Genomic DNA, 15,090 nt, shown 5'->3' with positions numbered 1-15,090 from the left:
CACTGACTCATACTCCTGGCCTGTAGCCTGGTCTCTGGACCCTGGCCTGTAGCCTGGTCTCTGGATCCTGGCCTGTAGCCTGGTCTCTGGATCCTGGCCTGTAGCCTGGTCTCTGGACCCTGGCCTGTAGCCTGGTCTCTGGATCCTGGCCTGTAGCCTGGTCTCTGGATCCTGGCCTGTAGCCTGGTCTCTGGACCCTGGCCTGTATCATGGTCTCTGGATCCTGGCCTGTAGCCTGGTCTCTGGACCCTGGCCTGTAGCCTGGTGTCTGGACCCTGGCCTGTATCCTGGTCTCTGGATCCTGGCCTGTAGCCTGGTGTCTGGATCCTGGCCTGTAGCCTGGTCTCTGGATCCAGGCCTGTAGCCTGGTGTCTAGATCCTGGCCTGTAGCCTGGTGTCTGGACCCTGGCCTGTAGCCTGGTCTCTGGATCCTGGCCTGTAGCCTGGTCTCTGGATCCTGGCCTGTAGCCTGGTCTCTGGACCTTGGCCTGTAGCCTGGTCTCTGGATCCTGGCCTGTAGCCTGGTCTCTGGATCCTGGCCTGTAGCCTGGTCTATGGATCCTGGCCTGTAGCCTGGTGTCTGGACCCTGGCCTGTAGCCTGGTGTCTGGATCCTGGCCTGTAGCCTGGTCTCTGGATCCTGGCCTGTAGCCTGGTCTCTGGATCCTGGCCTGTAGCCTGGTCTCTGGATCCTGGCCTGTAGCCTGGTGTCTGGACCCTGGCCTGTAGCCTGGTCTCTGGATCCTGGCCTGTAGCCTGGTCTCTGGACCCTGGCCTGTAGCCTGGTCCCTGGATCCTGGCCTGTAGCCTGGTGTCTGGACCCTGGCCTGTAGCCTGGTCTCTGGATAAACCAGCAGAAGCTCTTGTAACAAGGGGCGACGGGGCGAATACCAACCGTGGGTAATAGGTTTAGGCAGACGCCTGTATCCCTCATGCTTTGTTATAAAGAAACTAGAGAAGGTCAGGACGATGAATCTCCACAATCCTGAGCTTTTATTTTATTTTATGTAACATACATGCAATAGTACTTTTCTTGGGCAGCGATCAATAGACAGATTATTTTTCTAAATCTCCCATCCCCCCGGACATACGTGTTGGTGTGCGTGTTAAAGAAGATCTTGCAAGGTGTTGCTGGAGGAGAGATTGGTATAAAAGGGTGTGTGCAGCTGTTTAAGTTGAGGAACGGCAGGAGATTTTAACACGCTGCTCTTGGATTGTTGATTGGAGTGTGAAAATTGTCTGCCAATGGGGATCCACTTCCCCTTGTGCTGCTTACCTTTTTGTGGTGGGGAAGCTTGTGTGTCTATGACCTAGGTAGCTATACCAACGGGGACTTAGCCCCCAGCAGGTTCAACCATGTCGGACAGGTATCCCAGGTAGAGGCCGGACAAAAATCAGCACCCATACCTGGTCCCCCAGGTTGGGGGTTGGGCGTGGGGCCAACGACCCCATCCTGTAAAAAACACTACATGTTACGGAAACTAAGACAATCATCACTACTGCCATCACGGAACCAGCAGTGGACTTGAACTCTCCTGATGAAACCCTCCAGCAGGAAGTGAGGAGAGGGAAAGAAAGTCTGCTCAGGCCCAAAGCTAAGATCTGCCTAGGTGCATGGAATGTCTGCACGATGTTCGAGATATCCAAAGCAGCACAGGTCATTGGGGAAATGAGGAGATACAAGCTGGACATACTAGAAATTAGTGAATGCCGATGGACTGGCTCTGGATGACAAGCAATGAGTGATTGCTCAGTTATTCTATACTCTGGGCATACGATCAACACACTCGTGGCGTGGCCCTCATTATCTCAAAGGAGAAGGTTAACACCTTGCTAGAGTGGGAGCCCCTCAGTGACAGGCTGATGAGAGCTCGCTTCAACTCAAAGCACTGCAAACTCACCATCAGCCAGTGCTATGCACCAACTAACGAAGCAGAGGAGAAGGACAAAGATGATTGGTATGAGCAGTTACAGCAGGCAGTCTCCAGAGTTCCACAGCACAATATGTTACTGATCATGGGAGATATTAATGCCAAAGTTGGCGATGACAACTCCAACTGTGTGAGAGCTATGGGAAGACACGGATGCGGTGTGATGAACAACAACGGCGAACGCCTTGTTGACTTCTGCCTGAACAACAAAAGTGTAGTCGACGGTTCCATCTTCCCACACAAATCCATACACAAGCTCACATGGACGTCGCCTGACGGTTCCACAATCAACCAGATAGACCACATCCTGATCAATGGAAAGTGGCGCAGGTATCTCCAAGATGTTCGAGCTTGCCGCGGAGCCAATGTGAACAGCGACTACTACCTATTAACTGCTGTAGTTAAGCTGAAGTTAAGGAAGGTGGCAAAGAAGAGCAAACACAGACAACACCTTGACGTAGCAAAGCTGAAATGCCATAACCCCAACAGAGATTTCGGAATAGAGCTGAGAAAACGCCTCCGTGCCTTTGCCGACCATACAGAAGACCCAGACCCAGATATTAACAACAAGTGGGAAGCCATCAAAACGGTCTATGTAGAGGCAGCCACTAAGGTCCTTGGCTACAGAAAGAAAAACAACAAGGAATGGCTAACTCCTGGCATCTGGCAGAAAATAGAGGAACAAAAACAACTTAAGGCCAAGATGTTGTGCACCAAATCACCCAGGCTCCTAGAGCGGGCTCAAAAAGCCTACAAAGACAAAGACAGTCAGGTGAAGAAGAGTGCCAGAAGTGACAAAAGGGCCTTCATAGAAGACTTAGCAGAAAAAGCAGAGCAAGCTGCTATAAAGGGCGAGATGTGTACGGTCTACAACATCACCAAGAACATCCTTAGGACAGAACAAGAACAAACCGCGAGATGGGTACAACATTTTCGTGAGGTACTCAACTGACCCAAGCCAGACGATCCTGCTAATCCTCCACCAGCAGAGGATGCACATAACATCGACACCACTCCCCCAACTCATGAAGAGGTAAAGTGTGCCATCCAAGCCATGAAGGGTGGGAAAGCTGCCGGCATAGACGCCATTCACGCCGAGATGCTGAAAGCAGACCTTACCACTTCTACTAAGGTGCTCACAGAACTCTTCAGAAACATCTGGGATAAGGAAACATTACCTGATGACTGGGACAAGGGCCTCATTCTCTAACTGCCCGAGAAAGGCAACCCTCAAATCTGTGACAACTGGAGGGGGATCCCGCTGCTGTCGATACCATCGAAAGTCTTTTGTAGGATTCAACCCTGCAGAATTTAGTCTGTTGTCAACCAAAACCTGAGACAGGAGCAGGCTGGTTTTAGGAGAGAGAGGGGCTGCACAGATCAGATCTGTGCTCTGAAGAACATCATCGAACAGTGTGTAGAATGGAACGCCCCACTGCACATCAACTTCATAGACTTCCGGAAAGCCTTTGACAGCCTTCACCGCGGCACCCTATGGAAGATCGTGAGAGCATATGGAATTCCTCCAAAAATGGTCACACTAATGGGGCTGTTCTATCGCTGCTTCGAGTGCAGTGTCATTGTCAATGGAATACCATCCGACTGGTTCACCGTAAAGTCAGGTGTGCAACAGGGGTGTACCATGTCTCCCATTCTCTTCCTGATGGCCATCGACTGGGTAATGAGGAAGACAACGGCCGATAAACCCAGGACTTTGTTAAAAAAACTCAGCGGACTTGGATTCCGTTCTCCCAACTCAAAGACCTAGACTTTGCAGATTGCTGTTCTTCCCTCGAAATACACTCACCTGCAGGAGAAAACTGACAGACTTAACCGGTATGCAAAACAAACAGGTTTGAACATCAACACCTCCAAAACACAAATGATGTGCATAAATGCCACTCCAGATGCACCAATCACAGTGAATGGAGAAACCCTCGACAATGTCAAAGAGTTCACCTACCTGGGAAGTCTTGTCAGCAAAGACAACTCAACATCTAAGGACATCAGAGCAAGGCTAGGGAAGGCCCACTGTGCTTTTGCAAGGCTTCATCCTATATGGAAGTCAAAGCAGTACAGCCCAAAAATAATGATCAGACTGTATAACAGCAATGTGAAATCTGTGCTGTTGTACAGCTCGGAATGTTGGCGAGTGACAACGCACGACATGAAAAGGATCGATGCCTTCCACAATAAATGTCTCCGGAAAATCTGCCGCATCTTCTGGCCTGAGAAGATCTCCAACAAAGAACTGCACAGGAAGACCAAGTCCACTCCTGTTGTGTCGGAAATCAAACGTTGCCGATTACGGTGGCTGGGACATGTACTCAGGACGGACCAGGATCGTATCCCAAAGGTCGCACTGACATGGACCCCAACTGGGAAGGAGTCAAGGTTGACCAAAAACAACCTTGCGACGAACCGTGACCGCTGAGCTGAAGGAGATTAACGTTACATGGGGCGAGGCACAGCATGCAGCGCAAGACAGGTCCCGATGGAGGCAGATTGTCGAGGCCTTATGTCCCACCTGGGACAAAGAGGATTAATAATATTAAACTGGGGATCCAGCTGAGTAGTATGTTAGTAGGGATGTGAAGAAGTCTTTACCAGCTTTCTAACAATTAATTATGTGTTGGATTGAGGTGAACTTTAATGACTACCAAGGGTCACTCTTACTTATAGGGGAGAATGATGTGAAATGTTAATGTAATGACAGAATAACAGATCAATACAATTGATTGTAGAATGTACATGTGTGAAACGTAGGCTTTTATCATTGTGTAAACGTTTGGTTTTGCTAAGCTGTACAAACAACACAGGAGATTGACAGGAACTCTGTCTAAATCAATGGTTCTGCAATCATTTGCTATTTCCAAGATAAACATTGCAGTAGTTTATTATGCTGACCAACCTGTTCCCCCATATCTGTGTGATCAACAGACAGTTGTTGCCAACGGAATAAATACATCCTTTGCCATTTCTAGTTTGATAAATTTCTCCAATGATAATATCCAACAGAGTTAAGTTCCACACACATTTGTTCTTATGTAATACCATTTAACACTTTCAGAAAAAAGACTTCAATCCATTAAATAGCAACTAATTGATTAACTGCCCACATGGTAATCAATCCCTTCTCTCGTAAATACTTTTGTGTATTGATTTATTGTACGTTGTTGTACTTACAACCTTTGCTAAAAGCAACAATATGGCCTTTGCGTGGTTATATTAGATGTCTTTTCTCTGATAAGCCCCGAAAGGTATACATCACCCTGTTGTTAAAGTTGATCCTGAAGCCATCTGTCAGCCAATAGTGAGTGAAACGTTCTTTGAAAATATGTTATATGGTTGACTGCTTGCCTGCCTCTGTATTAAACAATTTGGATTTAAGATCGCTCCCTGCTCATTCCTGGCCATTCAGAGCATCTCCTCTCTGATTGTTTTGGGGAATAAATCTTGCCGGTTCATTTTGTCAATCGTGCTCTCTTCTGCTCTTTTCATCTCTCTCTTTATCTCTTTAAAACTCTTAAATCATACCTACAGCATCTGTTAGATCTGTATTTATTTCAAGCTCAACAGAAACAACTCATGGTGCAGTCCCACAGGGCTCTTCGAGTTTGTGAGCGCTTGTCACATGCATGTGGTTTGCATTCGCTGGTTGTCATCACTTGTCTCTGACGTACTCAACCGGTCACCGACACTCGCAGGTGAAACAGGATGTGCTGCTGACGATGCTCCAGCTCCAGCTGCAGCAGACCATTAGCGCTAAATACATAACCAAAAATGCTCTCCGCGGAGAGGAAGGGATATTAAAAGGTGGTAAGGTAGCTCCCGTGCTTCTTCTCAGCTTTGTTCTCATCATCATTCACAGTCGGAGAGAATCGATCTTTGGGGGATCAGTGTTGGGGGGAGGGTGTTAGCGCCCAAAAATTGATTGGTGTGCTTAAAGAAATCTGCAACAGATGGATCAGTGTATTGTAATGAATGTTTAGCTTCCTTCTGGGGCTTCTGAAAGTCTATTGAACGGACACAGACGACTGGCTAAACACAAGAGGAGGCTTTCTAGCATTCCGGGCGTATTCACAATCTACTCTGATTAAAATACTTTTGTGAAACATTTGGGCTCCTACAAATGAGTTAAAGAAAAAAAGACACACACGATTGAGCACTGCAGTTTCGCCGTGGACTCGTCGCTCTGCCGTAAAACAAAAGGCGGATGGAAAGAGGCTGCCTTTGAAAGCAGACAAAAGGAAGATGGGGGACCCTATTTCCCGATATCAGCCATTGAGAAGAAGCGGTTTAAGTAGGATAGCCACAGGATATTCGTTTCTTTCTATGGCTGTCTTTCTTTGGATCTTTGGGTGTGTGTCCCGCACAGCCTTCACTACATTCTTTAATCAGTCCTTTTATTAAACAAGAGCGGGTTAGAATATGATCTCAAGAGAGAGTGAGAGAGAGAGTGAAAATGTAGTACCCACCTCCCTCCAGCTTCTCATTCTGAGTTCACCATCAGCCACTGGAGTCAGGGGGGACTTTGTTAGGCAACAAAAAAGAAAGCAGCCTACAATGTGGATACAATGATTAATGGATTCGCTATAGTAGGAACAATTTTGGAGTAACCACAATAGGACATTGTTTGATGGAGCCAAATAGGAAGCTATTGTCTATCGAAGTGCAAAAAAACAAAAAAATGATTAAATGATAAAAAACTGAAACATTCCATTACAGAACAAAGTGGGCCACAAAGACCACTTTCACAGAACAACAGTCCGTTTAGAAGGTGTAGTTTACTGGTATGTAGTAAAAGAAGGATTGCATCAAGAAGGTGTTGGAGACTAAAACTAAACGACGGCGCCAAATGTCCGACTTCCTATAACAATGACAATGGGGCGCCGTGCTGGAAAAGGAGCCGTTAATAGGTTGTTGCCTATCCCCTGGGGACCGCATTGACTCTCGTCCCTTATTGGCCTTCCATTCAGAGGACAGCGGGGCATTCTCTTTGCCGCCAATCAGCCAATTAAAGGCTCCATAACGGAGGGCCCGCTGGCAGCCGGGAAGTCTTTACAAGCCCCGTGTCTCAGGCAGGGGAGACGACCCTGTCACGAAATCATAACTATGATGAATACGGCCGCATCTTTTTATGGCCGCGACCGTTGTAACCACGGATACGTGGGAGGTAGAGTGTGGAATAGGGGCCGGCGTGACCCTGCACGTTATAATCTAGAGGTGCTAGATGAGGTGAAACAGTTTTGTGTTTTTTGCCTTTCCTTGAGGAAGGTAAGGTTAATAATGTGTATCCGGTTGGGGACTCAAGCGGCGTGACGCCTCACACAAACTGGATGCGTAGTTGGGTAGCAGCTCACAAGATCATCATTAATTTCCAATGCATCGCAGCGTAAGGCTTGCAGCCTTCTGTGGTGGCAAAGGTTTTGCGCTTGGTCTGGAGCCCCCGCATGCATTCATCCAAATCCCTGAGTGCAGGGAACTCTGTGTTGCTGTGCTGTTTGCAAGAGGCGTGAACGCTATACTGTGCCACTATTGACTACTGTTGGGTCGTGTGTGTCTGTCCACTATCTTAAACATCACTACAACAAGGTGTAAGAGGCTTAGGTCCAGATCCACTCAATATATCTATTCCCCCCCCCCCCCCCCACTTTCCCTTACATCTCTAGAATCACCCTCACACAATTAGGGGATTCAGGCATGGGTCTATTGGATCGCTGCAGAGTACTTTCTTTCTCCGCTAGATGTTGGCGGTCATTAAGTGCTTGATGCATTTTAATGACCCAAACCAGCATCCAAACTAGGCAGTGTATTGTTAAGCTAGTGATGTACTGCAGTGATTTTGACAACAAACAAAGAATTGGTGTGTTTGCGTGTTTGTTAGTGTGTGTTTTTATGCGCTCGGTCTATCGGGGTGATCCTCTGTGTGTGTGTGTGTGTGTGTGTGTGTGTGTGAGTACCGTTTTCAGGTGGTTGTCTGTTTGATGGTAGGCGTTGAATTCATTAACATATATATGTCGTGCATATCTTTTGAATTAATTTTTTCACAGGCAACTCATATGTTGCCTATGTTTAGAGAAACCCCATAGCTGTGTTTCTTTCTTATTTATGTCTCCACCAGGACCACCCTCAGAGAACCCAGCACGGGGCACACCGCTAGTTAGATGCCAACACACTGGATCTGCCAACTCTGACATGTTCATGTGTTTTTTTTTGCATGCGCTCATGTGCGAAATGTGCCTTTCCTGTTTTAGCAAAAGTTATTATAGATAAGCCAACCTTTGGATCATTGTGAACAGGGTGGAACACAGAACACATCATCTTCATACATTTATGATGTGCGACAAATACACACACAGTCATAGGAAATGGATGGCGAATGGCGATCCTTGTGCCATTTGTGAAAGGATGATGTCTCCATTGTGTCCCTTTTATACACATACACACACACACGCACGCAATAACACACATGCACACACACACACACACACACACACACACACACACACACACACACACACCCTTACACACACAAACACACACACACACACACACACACACACACACACACACACACACACACACACACACACACACACACAGTAGAGCTATCTGTAGGATTTGCTTGGTGCTTGGTTGAAATTTTGACATCAGTAGTTTTTTAATGCGATTGGCACATTGGTCGACAGAGCGAAAGAGATTGAAGCCCGAGATTAAACCCCTATCTGCAGCAAGGGCTGTTGCCATGGGCCCAAATGATATGGAAGTGCAGTGGAGATACTGTAGGCCTCTTTTGACCCAGAGGCAGTAAGCTCTTATCACTTTTAAGTCCCAGGGTACGGCAAGTAATAACAAATGCATAGTACCAAAAAGAGAGTAGATTATAGATTAGCACACATGCTCCCGAGATCACGGAGAGGGCTAAACAATATTGTACACGCACACGTCGCTTTTGATTTCAGAGCCAATACATGTTTAGCCTATCATAGAGACTGTGGAAAGACATCTTTAAAAATTAGGCATTCATTCATTAATAATGGATACTTCATAATACAAATAATGCATTATGCTTTGCACAAATTAGGGGGATGGTTGCCTCAGGCTTGTATTGGCAGAAAATACAGTTCTGCCATCTATCACCAGTTCTTTCCACGGATGCAGAACTTTAACAACGGCATTCACATGCAAGCATGGAATAACTGCATATTAAAGTAATGAAACGCGTGTTCCACGTGAATGGTGCTGTACATTTGAATCTCTTTGTCTCGATCTCAGTTGTCATCGTGGTTACCCCTCATCCACCCCTGCTGCTTTCTTCTGCAGCTCCTTCACTGTCAGAAGATGATGCCTAGAAGGGGGAGCCCAGGGTTCATGTTCATCTAGTCCTTTCATTCACTGAATGATGCACCCTCCCCACCACCCCCAATACACCCCCCCCACACTCATACACACACACACACACACACACACACACACACACACACACACACACACACACCTCTATCCAACTCTTGCTATGGTCCTTTGATGTGTAAGTTCACCGCGCTTTGCCTTGAAACATCCTCAAGACCATACAAAAAACGTATTTTATTGGAGAAGACGGAACCTTAGTTTGACGGGAGATGCCTTTCACATATCTGAAAGCCATAGAGTTGTAGATGATAAAAAATAAAGAATATATATGTTTTGAGCACTAAGTGGGTCTCTTTCTGTCTTCGTGTGGTGGGATCAAGACATCCAACTCGTGGTCCCTGTGTTGATAACCCGAGACACACACATTTAATTCACACCTTACAGTGCATTTTCGTCTTCATTTTTTCTGTTTAAGCTCAATGACTGATTTCCCATTGGGAAAGTCTTGTACTAGTTATTTTGTGCAGAATGATAAAAAAAGTTTTAAAAAAAAATTCATTTTGTTCAATGTTATCCAAACAGTAGTTTTTCCGTGTTCAGATGTTGTGACAGCATTCAAGCTTGAAACGTGACGGGACTTCAGTGTCTCTCTGTTATTAAAAGTGAGCGCCACTTTAAGATTGTGACTCATCTCACTCTCTTATTTTAAGCAACAAGTAATTCAACCTTTTTTGCCTGATTACCTAAAAGATGAAAACACTAGCAATGTTTTCTTCCTTGGGTTCTAAGTAGGCCCAGCTATCTACACTTGTTTTGTTTCTACGTTGGTATTATGACTGAAACAAAACCTACCTTTTTGTACACTAAAAACCTACATCTCTGATCCCATTTGAATGGAGGAATAGTGATTCCTTACACAGATTCCTGCTGACGAACGCTGAAATGCCCATGCGTCCCTAAAAAAGTGCTTTAAATGCAGCCAAGGGTAACAATTGATCGCTGTTTCTAGTTTAATATGGGTGATAAATGAATGGTAAGAACATTGTATGTCAGAGAGCCTGCAGGTTACTATCTTATCTTTATGTTTCTGATAAGTAACCGAGCATGGGTCTGTTTGATTTAAAAGTGGTGTTCCACATGCCAGGGGGCACTGATGCAATATGCAGTGGAGAAAAAACACATATCTCCTTTTACTTAAATACATGCCAAATACACTCCATGGGCCCTATTTTAACGGTCTGAAACGCAAGTGAGAAGCGCCAAGCGCAAGTAGCTTTGTGGGCGGTTCTATGGCGATGTCGCTAGTGTACCGGCGCAAAACATGACTCTTGCGCCTGGCGCAAATCTAAAAAGGGTTGGTCTGAAGTAGCCTAATTACCCGTCGGTTTAGTTTGGGCGTAACGTGCAATAAACCAATGAGAGTGCCATCTCCCATCCCCTTTAAGAGCCATGAGTGCATTTGATTCTGACAAGTTGATATTTTGACAGCGCATCTGCAGTCTCCGATGAGACAGATGCACATGAATATCAAACTTCAAATGGCTCAGTTTATGGCCAAATAATACGGCCTAATGGAACATGGAATAAGGTTTCTTCCACAACTTCAGAAATACTGAGTCCTCAAATAAATTTCGGCAAAGAAAACTTTTATGATGTAACATATGATATGTGGTAACTGTGGTTCTATTTAATGATATACGCGATACATTATAAACATTGTTTCTTATCAGCATTGTATGCATTATCGTTATCGACTTGTGTTCCTAATACTCATGTGTCCCCCGTTAATATACATTGCCATGGACTGTATTATGCTTACGTGTTCATTTGTGTGTTTAAACAGATGGACGCACACACGCGCGCCCGCATTCATTAATTCTTTTTAACACTCACTCGCGGTAAAACAATGTTTTCTCACAATCAAATACTCATCAATCCTAAAAGTTATTGGCATGTACAAAATGTCTGTGTCAAGAAAATATGTGTTTGCTGTACGGTGTTTGCAGATGCATTGATTTAAAAGTACAACTTATTATTACTTAGTGGTTTCTGAAACTGCAAAATAACACCAGAGAACGTTTGCGCCAGAACACGCCTCCTCCTTTCGCCGAACCGCCCCTTGGGGAACAAGATCATTCCCTAATATACCGACGCGTGGCGCAGGAGGGAAAAGAACGCTCTGCGCCAGTTGCAAACTAGCAACGACACATGCGCCAGTGATTAAGTCAATTGAGCCGGATGCAAGATAGGGCCCCATGTCTTCCACCGTTATCCTCATTAATTTGTTCAGAGGAGTGGTCTACCTAGAGGGCTCTGTTTGAGGCCTCCATGGACTCTCTAGAAGACGATTGGATTGCAAAATATTGCGAAAGAATTAATGCTGCCGCCTACATGTTTGTATTTCAGCAGGAAAATAGATCCATGGTATTTTGACCAATCATGACACAGTTCTAAGCTCTGCAATACATACGCCTGCCAACATTATATCTTCAGGGGAGGATATAGTTTTGTGAACACGTGTTGTAATGTGTCGACAATACATTGGGTCCATTTCTGGATTTCTCGATCCGGTGACTCAGAATGTGTCTACCTAAAGTAAAAATAAAAAATGACGTGTGCAAGACACTCATTTGTCTTGAGAGACTGGTCAGTTATCCCCCTGCCAGCATCCTCATACTGTGTTCATGTTGCCATCACTGTTCGAGGTAGCCACAGTCAATCGATTCCTCACAGTATCAGTCTGTCGTATACATATATGATATTTCCCATTACAGATTGCTCAGTGGCTGCCATACTCATCATCACACATCACTCATTTCAGATCTCCTCAGGCAATCCATTATGTGGTCAATGCAGGTGAGTGACGAGCTGTTTGTATCTTCATTCTGGATGCCTTTTTATTATGAATCACCACTATGTCACAGGTTGTTGTTCATCTTGTATGAGTGGAAACAGAGAAAAGCCAGAAAGAAAGACCGAACATCTGTTAATTATCGACCAAGAAGAAAATAGCCTAGTAAACCCACCTGGCACTAAAATCAAAGCCGTCTCCTAATTGCCCTAGTTTCTAATGATGACGACATACTCCTAATCGGGGGAAGTACCCCAATGTTCCTTCTAAAGTCAATAGTGTGAGCTTTTATCTAATATCCCCCAGTCCAACAGACCAGATCTATGCTGTTCCTGATTTACTGGTATGGTTTGTGGGATCCGACTCAACCCATCACTTCTACAATGAATGATCCAAGTTCACGATGCTGCGGCCATTTCTTTTATTTTTCCTTGTCATGTGGACTTGGGCTGGGATTTGGAGTGGAAAAATATGTCCATACAGCGCTAATGTTTTTGAAGATGATGCGCAATTAGCATTTTTGCATCCGATTTCACAGGTAATTTAGGAACCTGCGCATTATAAGTTAAAAATATGTGAAACAATCTTTAAGGACATGATAAAGCATGAATTAAACAGGGATGAGAAAGGACCGTTCCAGTATAGCTGGTTCAGAAAGAGAAGAAAGAATTCCATATTTCTATTTGCACAAAGTAACCGGTTACAACTAATGAAATGGGTTATTGAATTTCTAACTGACAATATAGCCTGCTAATGGCTGACATCTGATAGTAAGACAAAGACCTATTATATTAAGAACCCTTCATCGGCAGGGACTGAAACAAGCATATGTAAACTGTGAACCAATTGACCACTTATTTATAATCATCGGACAAAATCTGTGTCATTTTAAATTCACGTTTATTTGATATGGGATTGGACATGCGTTAAATCTATACATTTAAACTCCTCGTTTCCACATCTTCTTTTCTATTACTCTGATCCATGTCTATATGGTAACTGCTTTCATGGTGCCTGTGTGCCCATGAAGCACAGGCAGACCAAAGCTGTTTTAATGAATATTGGACAGTTCTTTATATAGGATTGACAGCTTCCTATTAATATAATGGACAAAATAAAAACAGTCCTGTTGTAGGACTGCAATGGATAAGTCTATTCCCTAGAGTCTTGCGTCTAGATTTCTACAACCTATCCTGACATTTTCATTCTATGATGAAGACTCAATAGATTAACAACAGCATAACAATCATAGTTTATCATGCATGGTGTAACATGCAATCATGCAAGAAGCTAAGATCGGGGTTTGAAACAAATCAACACAGTCCAAGGTGTAAGACTGCTTTTTTTTGTGTATGCAAATAGTATTCAGAGAGCCTCAGAGTTTCTGACTTTCTGACTCTGAACAAGAAAATAAAATCTCTGGTGTGCTTTCCTTTCAGGGCCGTGTCAGAGGGCACCACAGTTTTCGAGATCCACTGCAAAGGAGAGCATTCAAGATTTCAGAGCCTTTACCTAACGTTCCAATGACCATACTTGCATGTTGCAGCCTTGTCTTATGATGTGCCACACCTGTGTCTGATTATGATGTGCCACACCTGTGTCTGATTATGATGTGCCACACCTGTGTCTGATTAAGATGTGCCACACCTGTCTTTGATTATGATGTGCCACACCTGTGTCTCCTTCTTACAGCTGATGCTAAGCACAATCCTTTCCAGGGCACACAGGCCTATTGCTTTCAGCTTGGGGCATTGAATGCAATAGAACCACCTCCATACAAGTTGGGTTACATTATGCATATACCGACTATTTTAATATGCAGCACACAGACAGATGCTCCACGTGAAGGTCCTCTTAGTTTAAAGGCAAGATGGACCCTCATAAAAAAGTATTTGGCTGTATAGTATTACTTTCCTTTCCGTGAGATACTTTTGGCATTTCTATTAGGTGCCTCTATGTAAAAAGAAAGAGCAATTGGATGATGGATTGACCTTTTCTTGTCTTTCATTTATCCCGCCCCCACCCACTCCAATTCTTATACACTTTGCAAACAGACGCTGGTGCATCCTCCTCCTTCTGGGAACTTCAAATTCAATGAGAAGGGGCTAGAAGATGGAGCAGTGGCCTTCTGCAGCCATCTGTTTATACAGAGAGGCAGAATGTATGGCAGTTCTGGCCATAGAGGAGACAGTGCAATTCCACTCAACTGCTGTCTATGGACAAATATGTATACACAGCCAATATGTTGATTAGTATCCACAACTGTCCTAGTCAAGCGGCCATTAGGTAGATTTGGATCCTATGGTGAAATGTGAAAACCCTCCACTAGACCATTATCTATAGATACATATGGATGGCACATGTTGTCTAGTGGCCACGTTGTCTAGTGGACTATCCTTGTCAAGTGGGCTTTCTGTTTTTGAAATGTAGCAAGTGGATGATATTGTATGTAAAAAAAAAAATGCTACAATATGTAATTCCATGTAAACGGTCCTGTTGCCAACCCACCCGGTCGAGAGCTAAAACGTGTGAGATGTCGCCTGGTTTGTGACTGCCAGCGCTTGTGGCGTATTGCTACACCGAACCATGAAAGGACATGGTGTGGTGCGCATATATATTCCTCATATTTATTTCACTGAATTTTATTGCATGTGGTTTGCTGAAATATTTCTTAAATTAGAAATAGATGGCTCATTTATGCTTTTTTGTTTTGAAGACACATGGGTATCTTTGACATTAGACTGATAAACATTCCCTGACCCTTTATCTCAAGATGTGCTTTTGGATGATAGCTATGCATTTATTAAGTTAGATTAATTAGAGTTATCAGTGAGGATCAGAACTACACGTAACCCGATGTAGCCTATTAGGCCTACGAGATTTGGTAGATATTATGCCCCAGACAGAACTCCTAGAGTGTTTTCCAAATGAGGGGTTGCACAGAGAAAGGCAT

Source organism: Pollachius pollachius, assembly GCF_949987615.1.
Source record: "Pollachius pollachius genome assembly, chromosome: 7".
NCBI lineage: Eukaryota > Metazoa > Chordata > Actinopteri > Gadiformes > Gadidae > Pollachius > Pollachius pollachius.
Note: the sequence above shows the minus strand (reverse complement) of the source record.